This window comes from Colobus angolensis, unplaced genomic scaffold (assembly GCF_000951035.1).
Source record: "Colobus angolensis palliatus isolate OR3802 unplaced genomic scaffold, Cang.pa_1.0 Scaffold506, whole genome shotgun sequence".
In the NCBI taxonomy this organism is placed as follows: domain Eukaryota; kingdom Metazoa; phylum Chordata; class Mammalia; order Primates; family Cercopithecidae; genus Colobus; species Colobus angolensis.
In genome coordinates, this window is record NW_012118555.1 from 755321 (window position 1) to 771596 (window position 16276).

The window sequence follows — 16276 nt, forward strand, 5'->3', positions numbered from 1 at the left end:
TCCTTCCTTCCTTCCTCTCTCTCTCTCTTTCTTTCCTCTCTTCCTTTCTGTCTCTCTTTCTTTGTTTCCTTTTTGGAGACAAGGTCTTGCTCCCTCACCCAGGCTGGAGTGCAGTAGCTCACTGTCACCTTGAACTCCTGGGCTCAAGCAAACCTCCCAAGCTCAGCCTCCTGAATAGCTAGGACTATGGGTGCGTACCACTGGCTAATGTTTTTAATTTTTTGTACAGACACGGTCTCACTGTAGTGCTCAGGCTGATCTACAACTTCTGGCCTCGAGATCTTCCCATCTCCCAAAGTGTGGGGATTCCAGGCGTGAGCTACCGCACCTGCCCGCATTGTGTTTTCTTATTCTCCAATCTGGACCCCATTCCCCTCATGCTGCTTATGCCGCCCTCTGTATTTGGGATGATTTCTGTTTCTTATCCACTAAGAAACCACCTTCATCTCTCATACTGTCTTCAAATCTCTCCTCTTTCATGACATTTTATTATTAAGCTGGGGGAATAGGTGACAGTTCTTGTTTGACTCAAACCTGCTTTTCTTAGAGTGCAGCATCAGTCTATTGTAAGATAAATTAAAAAAAAAAAAAACGGTTTTGCAAGCCAATCTGTTATCACACAAAGCCTAGTACCTAGTTGTGTTAGATTTTTAAGCCACTCCCAAAAACCAGACTTTTTCTGTGATCATTCTATTGTAACCATTCTCATCAGGTTCCCAGTGAATCCCACCACCCCCATACTAAATCCAGTGATTAATTTCCTGGTCTCATTTTGTTTGACTTCCCAGCAGCATCTGACTTGGTTGCCTCCTCCCTTCTTTTTGAGTGAATAGCTTTCTGTTCCTCCATGATGTCACCTTCTCCTGGTTTTCTGTCTCCTCCAATGGCCACTCCTTCTCAGTCTTTTGGCTGGCATCTGATCTTCTTCCCTGTTATTGTTGCATGTCCGCAGCTCAGTGCATGGCTGTCTTCTGTATGTGCGTCCACTCTTTTGGTGCCTGCATGCTGTCCTGTGAAGTTCAATACCACCTAGATGCTGATGGTGAACTGAGAGATATCTCTACCTCCTGACTGCATCATGTTCACATGTCCCACATTGTATCTGATAGCTCTTTCTGAATGTCTAGTAGACGTCTCCAACTTAACATGCCAAACACACAGCTCCTGATCCACAAGGAAGGTCAGACTCCTATGAGAAATGTTACTGTATCTATAACTCACCATTCCTCAGCCCCATGTTCCCAAGGCTAAGCTAGCTAAATATAGCAAATTGTCATTGATAAAGAGGCAATATACTTTAAAATATAAAATGTGATACATGTATGTTGTATGTTGAAAATTGAATGATATCAGGAACTATCCATATTTTTATTCACTAATAGTAAGATCTAATGAGTGTTTTTTTTTTGTGCCAGGTACTTAAGTGTTTCACACATTTTATGTTATTTAATCCTTTCTGTAATCCTACAGGTAGATATTATGGCCCCCCCCCTTTTTTTTTTTTTTTTTGAGACAGAGTCTCGGTCTGTCACCCAGGCTGGAGTGCAGCGGCACTCTCTCAGCTCATTGCAACCTCTGCATCCCAGATTCAAGCGATTCTCCTGCCTCAACCTCCCGAGTAGTTGGCATTATAGGTGGCGTACCACCACGCCCAGCTAATTTTTGTATTTTTGGTAGAGACTGGGTTTCGCCATTTTGGCCAGGCTGGTCTCGAACTCCTGATCCCACCTCAGCCTCTCAAAGTGCTAGTGTTACGAGCATGAGCCACTGCATATGGTCCCATTTTCATATCAGGAAATGATACACAGGGAGGTTAAATAACTTGTCCAAGGTCACAGAACTAGTTAATAATGGCTAAAATTTGAACCCAGCCAACTATACTCTGAAGAGTCATGGTGGAAATTACAGTGCTATTTCCCACCCCAGGGTCTTGGGTCTATTCAAGGGAGATTCCATGCATTGTATTCTATTACTAGATGCTGTGGCCTTTAACCTATATGTGTATAGAACCCTCATGCTAAATGCTATGATGTGGTGCCCTCATGAATGGATTAATGCTGTTATTGAGGAGTGGGTTGGTCACCATGAGAATAGGTTTCAAATGAAAGGATGAATTTGACCCCCTTCCTCTCTGTCTCTCTTATGTGTGTGCCCATGCTCTCTTACCTTTCCACCTTCCACCATGGGATGAAACAGCAAGAATGCCCTTGCCAGATGCAGGCCCCTTGACCTTGGAATCCCCAGTCTCCAGAACCATAAGAAAGAAATCTCTGTTCTTAAGTTCATAATCAGAATAGAGGACAATATGAGCAGAGTGCTGCTTCTGCTAACATAGGTATGGAATGTGGGACAAAGAATTCTCAGAGAGTGAGCCACTGGGAAGTCCTAACTAGAATATGTGGCTACTGTACCTTTCTACTTGACACAGTCCATGAGAGAGTGAATTAGGCAATGAGTGCAAATCCTTCAGACTTTTCCCCTGAGTGACTTGGTAGACACTCAGTTCGTTGCATCACCAGGGTTCACATCCACAGCTTCGCACAGCTACCCCTTGGTCCCATGCCCACAGAACTGTGAGGCCTGCCTGTTCTTCCCACTGGGGCCTATTGACCTACTAGCTCCCACAGACACAGACACAAGCCACTGGGCACTGAATTTTAAAAGCTGATAATGTAGCAGCTTTAAGCAGTGAAAAATATTAGTGTGGAAAAGAAAGCTGAGAAATCCAAGTCAGCTCTTGAAAAGCACTCATTTCCATAAATACTTTATTGAAACTGTTATTTTCAGAAAATGCCCAATTTCTGTCAGGAAAAAAAGTAATGAAAAGTCTTTTTTTTTTTCCAAACATATTGCATTATTTAGTCTAAAAAAAAAGCAAAAAACTTCTCAAGGATGGCTCTTTTTGGTAAAAAAATTTTCAAACAAATGAGATCTTTTTTTTGGTATTTTTTAAGGATGGGTTTTTTTAATAAATATTATGCACAATGTTTTTGAAACATTTCCTGTCCTCAGTATACACCAACATACTTTGTGCTAAAAACTTTCCAGAAATATGTTTATTAAACGAAGAAATATATGCAAGACTGTATATGTTCTACTCATTTTGAGTTAAAACATTCCCCTCCTCATCTTGCCTTTTGCTACATTATTTATCATGCTTTTTCACTTTTGAATAAAAGACCAATTTTTTAAAAAACGAACTATCCAATCCAAATGTTAACGCTCATCTTAACTTACTTTCTTTTGTCTCTTTGTTTTCTAGTCAGCAAACTCTATAAAGCCTGGTGTGTAAATAGGCAGTAAATATAATACTATTAAAACAGAGCAAAGAAACAATATCAGCCGATGTTTTGGGAGTTCCCACTTTTCTTTGTTTGCGATCACAAAAAGGAAAAGAGATATCAGATCTGATATCTCTTTTCCTTAATTGTTATTTACCACTGAAGACTGATGGAAAAGTCTAGCCAGATGTTTTAAAATAGAGACAAGATTTCAAGGAGCTTTCTGTTATATTAGCCTTAAGTGAGTTTATCTTTTTAGGGTTTAAATGAGAAGACCATTTCATTATTTGCTTAATGCACTGAAAATCTTTCATTTTCAAGGCAGGATCTCAGTAAAGAGGAATTCATATGCCTGGAAGCCTAAAATAGTGTTTCATAGTGAAAGCCACTCATACATGTACGTTATGTTCAGGAAATGCAAATGCAACAAGAAGGTGACCCTGATAATGGTTCTTCCAACCGTCACAATTCCTGCCATGCAGCAGAAATTCTGAAGCTCTTAAAAACTGTCAGACTAGGCATGCTTTTTAAAAAAGAGGAACAGAGAAATTACTTACATCTCAGAGTTCCATCGTGAGGCCTTGCCTCTCCACTCCACAGACCTCTGCCTGGCCACGGATCCTTCACCCTGGCTTGACAGCTGGTTTAATCTGCAAGCCAGGGTGGAATGCGTGGTCTTGCACTTGCTGTTCTTTTCCGTCTTCAGAGGGCCAGCGGCCTGGTCATTTCCATGGCAACCAGGAGGAAGCGGCTGGCCTACCAGTCTCATTAACTACACGCAGGAGAGAACCTGCCTTGGTGACTTCTAGCCGCTCTTTTGGGGTTCTAAACTGAAGTTTCTAGAAGAAACTGAGGAGACTGTTGCTGTAGGCTGATCCCAGAGGATTGACACGAAGGGAAGAAATTCTACTTTAGCAGGAAATTGAATGGATTAAATGTAGAGTACGGAGATTCCTTGATACTTTTACTTTCATGATTTATTCCACCTTTTTTGGTCTGATGAATTGTTACTTATGGTAAATGCCTGCATTACTGTAAAAAGTGTCCCATCGTAGTTGTTCCAAAGGAAAAAAAAAACCTCATTTGAACTCTAAAGATAGACATTATTCTCTCTCTCTCTTTTTTTAAGTTCATTTAAAAAAAAAAATGAGAAGCCACAAAACCAATAAATAGGTAAAAATTATTCTATGCACATTAACTGATGTCTTAGTCCTTGTGGGCTTCTACAACAAAATGCCATTAGTTGGGTAACTTATAAACAACACATTTATTTCTGTAGGCTGGGAAGACCAAGATCAAGGCAGATTTGTTTTCCGGTGAGGGTCTGTGCTTCCTGGTTCATAGATGGCACCTTCTAGCTGAGTCCTTACATGGTGGAAGGGAGACAACTGTGGTTTTTCAGCTTCTTACAAGGGCACTAATCCCATTCATAAGGGCTCCACCCTCATGACCTGATCACATTCCAACATCTCCACCTCCTATGCTATCACATTGAGGATTAGGTTTCAATATATGTATTTTAAGGGAAGATAAATACCTGGGCCTTAACAACTGATGAGGTCTCACTAAATACCGGAAAAAAAGATAAGGCAGGGGACCCCAGTCTCCAGGCCACAGACTGGTACCAGTCCATGCTACAGCAGGAGGTGAGCAGTGGGTAAGCAAGAGAAGCAGCTTCATCTGTATTTACAGCCACTCCCTATCACTCACATTACCACCTGAGCTCTGCCTCCTGTCAGATCAGCCGTGGCATTAGATTCTCATACCAGCAAATTGAGAATGCTATTCTATTGTGAACCATTATGAACTGTGCATGCGAGGGATCTGGGTTGCATGCTCCATCTGAGAATCTAATGCCTGATGATCTGTTACTGTCTCCTATCACCCCCAGATGGGACAGTCTAGTTGCAAGAAAACAAGCTCGGGGCTCCCACTGATTCTACATTATGGTGAGTGGTATAAGTATTTCATTATATATTATAATGCAATAATAATACAAAGTGCACAATAAATGTAACACACTTGAATCATCCCCAAACCATCTCCTACCCCTACCTGTCTGTGGAAAAATTATCTTCCATGAAACCGGTCTCTGGTGCCAAGAAGGTTGGGGACTGCTGAGATAAAGAAAAATCTTGCTAATTAAAAGCATTAAGAGACTGGAGCAATTGATTTGTAATTACCCAGATACAGATTCTCCAATATGTTAAAGAAGAGAGCACCTCAGTAGGGAAATTCGTTCATTCATTTATTATTCATCTAGTGAATCCTTACCATACACATGCACTGTGCCAGCAGATTTAAGGGGCACAGAGATCAATGTCATGGTTCTTGTCTTTAAGGGAGTTATACTATAGAAGGGGCAATTATATCAGTTGTGTCTGGGAAATGTTTGAAGGGAGGTATAGACACAATGCAGGGGAGTCTCAGTGAAGGTCAGCCTTTGCCAGGGAGACTGGTGAAGTCCTTGTGGAGAGGTAGTTTTGGATCTAGGCCTTAAAGGATGGCTGGGATCTGTGTGGTCAGTTGTGGGGGAAAGGACAACAATCCCTAATAGAGTGATTCTTTGATGAATTGCAGATCCAAGCTGATGATAAATCGTTCCTCCTTTCTGCACCCAGAGAGCCTGACACAAATGGCTTCTCGGGGGGCCCACAGAATAAAGGAACTCAAGTAACTAAGAAAATTGCTGGAGCAAAGGTTTGGAGGTAGAAGAGTCCCAGGCCTATTCAGCCATTTGGAAAGCTAGTGAATCACAGCCAGGATAAAGGGAATTGAGAATAGAGAGAGGCTGCTATTGTTTAGTGATCAGTTTCAGCAAAGCACATGTATAAATTCTACCATGTGAGAACAGCAAAGTGGATCTTGGTTCAAACCTTGAGTCTGTTACCTTCTTGCACATTATTTAAACTTTATAAGCCTCAGTTTCCTTATCTATAAAGTGGGTATAATAATACTTTGTTGAAAGGTAGAACTGAGGAAAAAATGAGATAATATATGTGCATTGGATACCTGAAGATGAGGGAGGGAAAGGCTGGCCAACGATACACCGAGTGCCCCAACTTTCCAGGGCAACTGTGGCTAATCCAATGGTTTGGCGTACTCATCCTCTGTTTCTACATCTTTCTCTCTTGCCTGCCTCTACTGTAGAGCCTGGAAATCTCTATAATTCAACACACCAGCGTCTCCTGAAGCTGAGGTTTCAGATGGAATTTAAGTTTTATTATTTATACTTGACTCAGAACGAAGTCATGTGGAGAGAGGACCCTGAGACTTTGGGAATGAATTAAGTGAGGAGAGAGAGGACAGTACTGGGAATCTCTTCCTGGCCAGGGTCTCAGCAGATATGGCACGGTCTGTGGTGGGGGTGGCCTTCTGACTGAGTTGTGGACTGGTTGTGGCCCATGTGACATGGCTCAGGAGCTGAGAACTGTGGCACTAACTTCCTGTTGGAGAATGTGGCCTCTTAATTCAGCAACTTCCTGATGGTGGATCAGGTAGTAGCTCCCATCATGGTCCAATTCTATGGTGACTTTCAGAGTTCAGTCTAGAATCCATTTCTTCAGTCCTTCCAATGACTCAAGGAAGTATCTGCACATCTGAAGAAATTCCTGGTTGGTCAAACCAGCTGGAGTAGACTCTGTTGCCTGTAACCAAGAACCCTGCATTATATACTAGTGCTTTCATTCTGGCCAATACAAGGTGACAGAGTTTGCATATGTGTCCCCACCCAAATATCATGTTGAATTGTAATCCCCAATGTTGGAGGTGGGGCCTGATAGGAGGTGATCGGATCACGTGGGTGGATTTCTCTTGAATGCTTGATACTGTCCTCATGATAGTGAGTTCTCGTGAGATCTGGTTGTTTAAAAGTGTGTGACACTTCCCCACACCTATTCCTGCTTCCCTCATGGGACACACCTGCTCCCCATTCACCTTTTCCACAATTGTAAGTTTCCTGAGGCTTCTTCAGAAGCCAAGCAGATGCTGCTATACTACCTGTTCAGCCCACAGAACCATGAAACAATTCAACCTCTTGTCTTCATAAATTACCTGGCCTCAGGCATTTCTTTATAGCAAGGCAAGAATGACCTACTATACAACGTAAGTAGGAGTTTGCTGGTATTGTCTCTTCTACTCCTTTATTTTAATGACTAAGATAAGCAGCATAAGGTATTTAGTGTAAACCACTGCACAAAGAAGGCAGCCAGTAATGGTAGCTATTATATTGATTACTCCTTGTCACTTTCTCTATTTATGACCCAGATGCCTTCCAGGACCTCTTGCTTAGTGGGGTTCCTGGCTGAAGGCAAAGAGCGTGAAGAGCCAGGTACTTCCCTGGAAACTTGAAGGCCAAACATGCAGCTGCTGATGGAATGTGGCTCGGTCTCTGTGTATGGCATGTTAAACATTTACCCCAGGTTTTATATCTCCTTGTCTTTTTAAAGCATTTACTTCCACTGGCTCTTTGTGTTAACTGGGTCACACAGTTTAAGTTGATTTAGCAGCAGTGAGTATTGGGAAGGTTAATAAAACCACACCTCAGACTGCCTGTTTTGTTCAGCTGTGGAGCCAACGGGTGGTGGACAAGTGTTTATTCACAATGAGATGGAATTCTAGCTTTGTCCTTGACCAATTTTGTTTTCTTTCTTCCTTTTATTTTTGTCATAAAAGCAATGCAGGTTTCTGATAGCACATTCAGATAATATCCAATGTATTAAGCAAAAGTGAAAACCCATACCCCCCTCTACAGCTGATCTTCCGGAAATAACGTCTGGTGTAAGTCTGCAGTGAAGCAAATATTACTTGATTGTTCACTAGCATGTGTTCCTTAAAATCTTTTACCTCGGGCCTGGCATGATAGCTCATGTCTGTAATCCCAGCACTTTGGGAGGCTAAGATGGGAGGAGCACTTGAAGATAGGAGTTTGAGACCAGCCTTAGCAACATAGTGAGACCCTGTTTCTGCAAAAAGCAAAAAACTAGCCAGGTGTAGAGGTGCCCACCTATAGTCCCAGCTACTCAGGAGGCTGAGGTGGGAGGATCTCTTGAGCCCAGGAGGTCGAGGCTGCAGTGAGCCAAGATTGTACCATTGCACTCCAGCCTGGGCGATAGAGCAAGACCCTGTCTCTGAAAAAGAAAAAAAAAATCTTTTACCACAAGGCCTCAAATTCCACTGTTTCTGACACCCTCTCTTCATGGATTCTCATCTGGAGTCTCTACCACCCCCTACTTAACTGCCTGCAAATCACTACCAGTGTCTTCTATTACTGTTTCTTCCATCCGGGGCAGTTTCAGGAGTCATCTTAGGGTCTCTCTTTCCTTCCCAACTTCCCTTCCCCTTCCTTCTTTGGCAACTTCAACATCTGTATTCTCAGCTCACTGCAGGATGTCAGCACCCATGTCTTCACCTCACAGCCTTGCCCCAGAGCTTGCGCAGGGCTCTGCGTGTGTTCCTTCTCCCTGCTCCATCCTCACGGTGTCTCTAGATATCAGCGCCTCTGGCCTTACCTCTTCCATCCACCCTTGGCTCTCTCTGCCCTGCTGCATCCACACTGCCCTGACCCCTACCGGGGTGACCCCTACCTATGACCTTTGCCCTCTGCAAAGTCCACTCTGGGTCCTCTCATGGTCTGCTTCCTCAGCATCCACTCTAGGGTGCAGGCACTCATGGAGAAAATGCAGAGAACTAAGAATTCCTAATGCTTGGTTTCCTGAGAACCCCTGATGTGATCCTGGAAGTCTTCCTGGCAGTTCTGGCCCAGTGGCTGTGATAACTCTTCTCCACTTGTATCAGATACTCACTCCTGTCATGGCATCACCAGCCTCGTGAGACGGCCTTGCGTCTGAGAGGAGCCAGGAATCAGACCAGGGCTTTCTCACCATCCTGCTCACACCCATGTACTTCTTAGAACATGAACATGTTGAATCAGACACCTCATAAGCACTGCCTCAGCTCCTTTCAGGCACACCTGTCTTTGATTCCAGCTGCCACTGTAGTGACAGCTCTGCCATGAGCCTGACCAGCAGTATGTAGAACTCACTTGCAAGCACCTCTCACCTCCCATCCGAAGCCTTCTCTGTCATCTCTGCAGCCTGGGACAGACGCTACAAACACTCCTTAGTAGTCTCATGAATGCAACCTGAAGTTCCAGGGAGTTAATGCCTCCATGGAGTGATCCTCTGACCAATGGGGGATTCGAGCTGGTGGAGAAATGCCTCCTCCTTTCTCAACCCAGACAGACAGTCTTGAGATGCGTGCCTTGTGCCTTCTCAATGGTTCACGGAATTAAGCAAGAACCTACCTTGGGCTGCCTCTCACCGCTTCCCTCTCCCTCACTCTTGCTTCCAAGCATCGCAGTTCCCAATATAGTGCTTGCATATATGTATATGTATATATGCTTTTCTGATGTTCTACTCTCTGGGGAAATCAGGCTAAGCCACATTCTTTCTTCTTTCCAGATTCTGAAATACATTCTTCTACCTGTGAGCTAAAAGCAGCCCTTCCCAACTCCTGCATTTCTTCTCTAGTGATGGCCTCACCTCTTCCAATAAGTAGAATTTTGATCTTGATAATTTTAAGAAATGTATCCTTAGAGCTTTGAAAATCCCTCTTTTTAGGGTACCCCTTGTATGGAATTACCTGCATCCGGAAGAATACCTGAAGCGTCAAAGTGGTATCTTCAGTCCCTTAGATGGTTTTTAAAGAACTAAAGTAGTCATCATACGTCGTCTTAGTGGCGACATTACCCATAAGCTTATCTGAATCTACAAAGCAGCAGAGTCCCTCTCACTTCACGATAGTTACAGCATGTACGATTAGCAGAGAATAACAAAGGCATGATATGATACAGATGTTGGCAGCTAACTAGGCATGCTCTCCAAATAAGTGACTCACTCTTGTGCGGCAGTTTCTCAGAGGATGTGATTCCAGTGTGTGCCTTGGCAAAATTTAAAAATTACAACACGGTTTGGACCGTAGAGGTCAGTGACAAATGGTAAGAACCACAGATATTAAAGCATAAATGTCAGGAATCTCCTGTACTTTCTATCTCTTAATCCCTGCTGTCGGCTTTTTGGACTTCAGATGTGTATGGCCTCCTCATTCTGAAATGCATAAACTGTCGCTTGGCTCTAGAGTGCCACTTAGCTGTCATTTCACTGTTGCATAGATCTACTGGAACTTCACTCTCCAAGTCCTCTCACAACTTGCTTGGCCTTACTGTACTTCTCTTATTTGTGGTACCTGACTATTAGCCAACCTTTCCTTGGTCCTCCACTGTCATCCATGAATCTGTAACTTTCCTGGTGCTTATATTATTTTACTGGTCACATCCTCTCTCTCTCTCTCTGTCTCTTTCTCTCCTTTGGGCTCTTATTTCTCTTTCTTTCTTTCTTTCTTTCTTTTTTTTGAGATGGAGTCTCCTTCTCTTGCTCAGGCTGGAGTGCAGTGGCACCATCTCAGCTCACTGCAACCTCCACTTCCCGGGTTCAAGCGATTCTCCTGCCTCAGCCTCCCGAGTAGCTGGGATTACAGGCAAGCACTACCACAGCCAGCTAATTTTTGTATTTTTAGTATGGACAGGTTTTTGCCACGTTGGCCAGGCTGGTCTTAAACTCCTGACCTCAAGTGATCCACCCGCCTCGGCCTCCCAAAGTGCTAGGATTACAGGCATCAGCCATGGCGCCTGGCCTATTTTTCCTTTTTTTGAGCAGCCCCTAAAGTGTTGTCCTTAACCCTGCTCTTCTTCATGAGTTCTAGTCACTTGTTTCAGTTATATGAAGATCACCCCTGCTTGGAGAATAAACTCAACACAGATGATTAGAAATAAGAGGGCTGTCTTATTGACACTTACTGGTAATCTATCCTCAGTTTGAATGCTTTCAGAGATGAAAGGCTTGCCTCCTTACACAGCAGCTTTTTTTTTTTTTCATTTTTGGAGAGCTCTATTATGTAAAACAATTTCTTATGTATGGCTGAATCTGTCTTCTGGGAATTTTGAGACATTAGCTGTTTTTCCACCCTTAAGAGTAACACTCTTCTTGCCTCTTCTTTCTGATAACCCTTAGCAATGCTCTTTTGGCTCCTATGAAGCTTTTCTGAGTCCCAAACTCTCTTAGACCCAAAATCTCAGAAACATTTTGACTCTTCCTTCTTTAATCCACAGAGCCAACGAATCATCAAGTACTGGAAATTGTAGTTTGAATTTCTCCTGCAGAAAAAGCATGTTTCAAGGTGTAATAATTAAATATTGTAGAAATAATAACTTTTTTTTTTTTTTTTTTGAGACAGAGTCTCGCTCTGTCACCCAGGCTGGAGTGCAGTGGTATGATCTCGGCTCACTGTAGCTTCGACCTCCTAGCCTCAAGCAATCCTGCCATTTCAGCCTCCGAAGTAGCTGGGACCACAGGCATGCACCACCATGCCCAGCTAATCTTTATATTTTTTCGTAGAGACAGAGTTTTGCCCATAGGGGTCTCAGACTCCTAGGCTCAAGCAATCAGCCTGTGTCAGCCTTCCAAAGTGCTGGGATTACAGGTGTGAGCCACTGTGCCCAGCCAGAAAGAACAACTTCTCTCAAATTAATTTAGAGAGCTAATTCAAGAGTGATTTTAAAAATCCAATGGAAATTGATACAAGTATCAAAGGAGTTGATACAAGTATTCCGAAGTTCAATGAGATGATAAAGACAATATTCAAAAAATGAAGAATGATAAGGGAGGATTAGTCATTTGACTTATTAAAACAAAATGATACTTTGGGAGGTCGAGGTGGGTGGATCACTTGAGGCCAGGAGTTCAAGACCAGCCTGGCCAACATGGCAAAACTCTGTCTCTATTAAAAATTCAAAAATTGGCTGGATGTGGAGGCAGGCACCTGTTATCCCAGCGACTTGGGAGGCTGAGGCACTAGAATCCTTGAACCAGGATTTGGGGGTTGTAGTGAGCTGAGATCCACTACTGCATTGCAGCCTGGGCAATAGAGCAAGGCTCTGTCTCAAAAGCAAACAAACAAACAAACCAAACAAACAGAAAAAAAACAAAACACAAAAACCAAAATAGCAGTCACTGAAATAGTGCAGTACTGACATGAACAGAGGCAGACTGTAACCACAGGTGGCGGTGCACACCTGTAGTCTCAGCTATTTGGGACAATCACTGGAGCCCAGGAGCTCGAGGCCAGCCTGAGCAACACAGTGAGACCTTGTGTCTAAAAAATGTTGTTTTGAATTGATATATAAAAGAAGAAAATACACGTTACTGAGGAGATTAAGGATCACTCAGCAATAATTTGGAATCACTGGCTATGAATTTGGAGGAAAATCCAAATATAGGTTGTCACTATGTATTGAATGAAGTCTATATGGGATTAATAAGTTTTAAAAAATAAAACCATAGGAAAACGAGGTAAAAATTATTTGAATAGTAAATAAACATTTAAGATAAGAAGTACAGGCTAAGTTTCCCTTATCCAAAATCCTTGGGACCAGAAGTATTTTGGATTTCAGATGCTCTTTGGATTTTGAAATATTTGCATGTACGTAATGAGATATATAGGGGATGGGACCCAAATCTAAACATGACATCCACTTATGCTTCAAATGCACCTGATACACATAGCCTGAAAGTAGTTTTGTACAATATTTTAAATAATGTTTTGCATGAAACACAGTTTGTATACATTGAACCATCCGAAAGCAAGTGTCACTATCTCAGTCACCCATGTGGACATTGCTGTTTGGCATCACTGTTATTCCAGGCTCTGAATGTATATGCTAGTGATAAGAATCATTTTTGGCCAGGTGCAGTGGCTCACGCCTGTAATCCCAGCACTTTGGGAGGCCGAGGAGGGCAGATCATGAGGTCAGGAGATCGAGACCACCCTGGCTAACATGGTGAAACCCCATCTCTACTAAAAGTACAAAAAATTAGCTGGACGTGGTGGCACGGGCCTGTAATCCCAGCTACTTGGGAGGCTGAGGCAGGAGAATCACTTGAACCCAGGAGGTGGGTTGCAGTGAGCCGAGATCATGCCACTGCACTCCAGCCTGGGCGACAGAGTGAGACTCTGCTTAAAATAAATTAAATAAATAAATAAATAAATAAAAATCATTTTCTTACACTTATTTGCACATGAGTACTGACCAGTAGAAAATATGGCATGCCATCCAGTACCGTTCAGGACATAGGCATGGGCAAGGACTTCATGACTAAAACACCAAAAGCAATGGCAACAAAAGCCAAAATAAACAAATGGGATCTAATTAAACTAAAGAGCTTCTGCACAGCACAAGAAACTGCCATCAGAGTGAACAGGCAACCTACAGAATGGGAGAAAATTTTTGCAATCTACCCATCTGACAAAGGGTTAATATCCAGAATCCACAAAGAACTCAAACAAATTTATGAGAAAAAAACGAACAACCCCATCAAAAAGTGGGCAAAGGATATGAACAGACACTTCTCAAAAGAAGATATCTATGCAGCCAACAGACACACGACGATGTGCTTATCATCACTGGTCATCAGAGAAATGCAAAGCAAAACCACAATGAGATACCATCTCACACAGTTAGTAATGCAATCATTAAAAAGTCAGGAAACAACAGGTGCTGGAGAGGATGTGGAGAAATAGGAATACTTTTACACTGTTGGTGGGAGTGTAAATTAGTTCAACTTTTGTGGAAGACAGTGTGGTGATTCCTCAAGGATCTAGAACTATAATTACCATTTGACCTAGCAATCCCATTACTGGGTATATACCCAAAGGATTATAAATCATGCTACTATAAAGACACATGCACACATATGTTTATTGTGGCACTATTTACAATAGCAAAGACTTGGAACCAACCAAATGTCCATCAATGATAGACTGGATTAAGAAAATTTGGCACATATACACCATGGAATACTATGCAACCACAAAAAAGGATGAGCTCATGTCCTTTGCAGGGACATGGATGAAACTGGAAACCATCATTCTCAGCAAACTAACACATGAACAGAAAACCAAACACTGCATGTTCTCACTCATAGATGGGAACTGAACAATGAGATCACTTGGACACAGGAAGGGGAACATCACACACCAGGGCCTATTGTGGGGAGGGGGAAGAGTGAGGGATAGCATTAGGAGAAATACCTAATGTAAATGATGACTTGATGGGTGCAGCAAACCAACAAGGCCCACGTATACCTATGTATCAAAACTGCATGATGTGCACACGTACCCTAGAACCTAAAGTATACTAAAAAAAAAAGAAAAGAAAAGAAAAGAAAATATAGAATGCCATAAATACAGTGAAAAAACATAATGTGTTCAGGGCAACCAAGCTTCTCAGTAGCATTCCTGGAATAGCTGGATCAGCTGCTAAACAGCAGTAGCAACAAACAACAGCAGGTTTCCTGTCTCCACCTACGATGCTGTGTTTTGATGAAAAGGTTACTGTGCACTGTATTTTTTTTTTTTAGATGAGAAGAAACTTCAGAAGCAATTGAGAGACCAGGAAGTGGGTCCTCTGGGGCTCATGAGGCATTCTGCTGGATGGCTTTTAAAGATATTTCCTCCAGAATAATCTGCCTCATTAAAGCATAAATGTCAAGCGTAAATTGTTCTTGTCTTAGAAGTCCCTGTTTGACTTTATAAACCGGATATGATTTCTTCTTCTGTTATGAATGCATGGTGCTCTGGTCCTTCAATGAGCCCATCACACATTTTCATTATGTCGTCTAGAGGCAAATTTTCTGCAGTGTTAACCACGTTATCTTCATCATTGTGCACCTGCATTTTGACTGTGACCCATCACACGAGGTCAGGTGAGAAATCTTCCACTTGTGGCATCATGTTGGTGCTTTAAAAGTTTCAGATTTTGGAGGCCGGGCGCGGTGGCTCAAGCCTGTAATCCCAGCACTTTGGGAGGCTGAGATGGGTGGATCACGAGGTCAGGAGATCGAGACCATCCTGGTCTACACGGTGAAACCCCGTTTCTACTAAAAAATACAAAAAAATAGCCAGGCGAGGTGGCGGACGCCTGTAGTCCCAGCTACTCGGGAGGCTGAGGCAGGAGAATGGCGTGAACCCGGGAGGCGGAGCTCGTAGTGAGCCGAGATCGCGCCACTGCACTCCAGCCTGGGCGACAGAGCAAGACTCCGTCTCAAAAAAAAAAAAAAAAAAAAAAAAGTTTCAGATTTTGGAATATTTTGGATGTGAAATTTGAAGATTAGGGATGCCCAGCCTGTAATAGATGGTGCAGCCACTTTGGAAAACAGTCTGACAGTTCCTTGAAAGGTTAAAGATAGAGTTACCATATGACCAGGCAATTCCACTGGAAGGTATGTACCTAAGAGAAGTGAAACACGTGCTCACACAAAAACTTGTACATGAACGTTCATAGCAACATCATTCATCATACCCCAACAGTGGCAACAACCCATGCCCATCAACCAATGAATGGATAAATAAAATGTGGTATATCCACACAATGGAATATTATTCAGCACTGAAAAAGGATGATGTACTGATACATACTGCCACATGGATAAACCTTGAAACATTAAGTGCAAAAAGCCAGTGTGAAAGCACCACATATGGTATGATTTCATTTATATAAAATGTCCAGAAGAGAAAAATCCATAGAGACAGAAAGTAGATTGGCGATTGCCTAGGGCTGGAGGTGAGATGAAATGGGGAATAACTGCTAATGCATATGGGGCTTATTTCTGGGGTTATGAAAAGCTTCTAAAATTGATTGTGCTGATGGTTACACAATTCTGTGAATATACTAAAACCAATGAAGTTTGCACTTTACATGGGTGAATTGTGTAGTATTTGAATTATGTCTCATTAAAGCTGTTAAAGAAGAAGTAATTGAAGAAGTCAGAAATAAAATGTATTAGAGAAACAGAACTGATAGGCTATATATAGATGTATAGAAAGGGATTTATGGGTCGGGCGTGGTGGCTCAAGCCTGTAATCCCAGCACTTTGGGAGGC

At 42.5% G+C, this 16276-nt stretch overlaps 1 protein-coding gene across 1 annotated transcript in view; it reads right to left on the reverse strand.

Annotated features, from left to right (window-relative positions):
- Positions 1–3920, reverse strand: part of LOC105524749 (chromosome unknown open reading frame, human C21orf62) — a 20376-nt gene extending 16456 nt beyond the window's left edge. The window contains exon 1 of the mRNA XM_011960141.1: positions 3839–3920. The gene's annotated coding sequence lies outside the window, so the exon portion shown is untranslated. The remainder of the gene's footprint in view (positions 1–3838) is intronic.
- Between the last annotated feature and the right edge of the window lie 12356 nt (positions 3921–16276).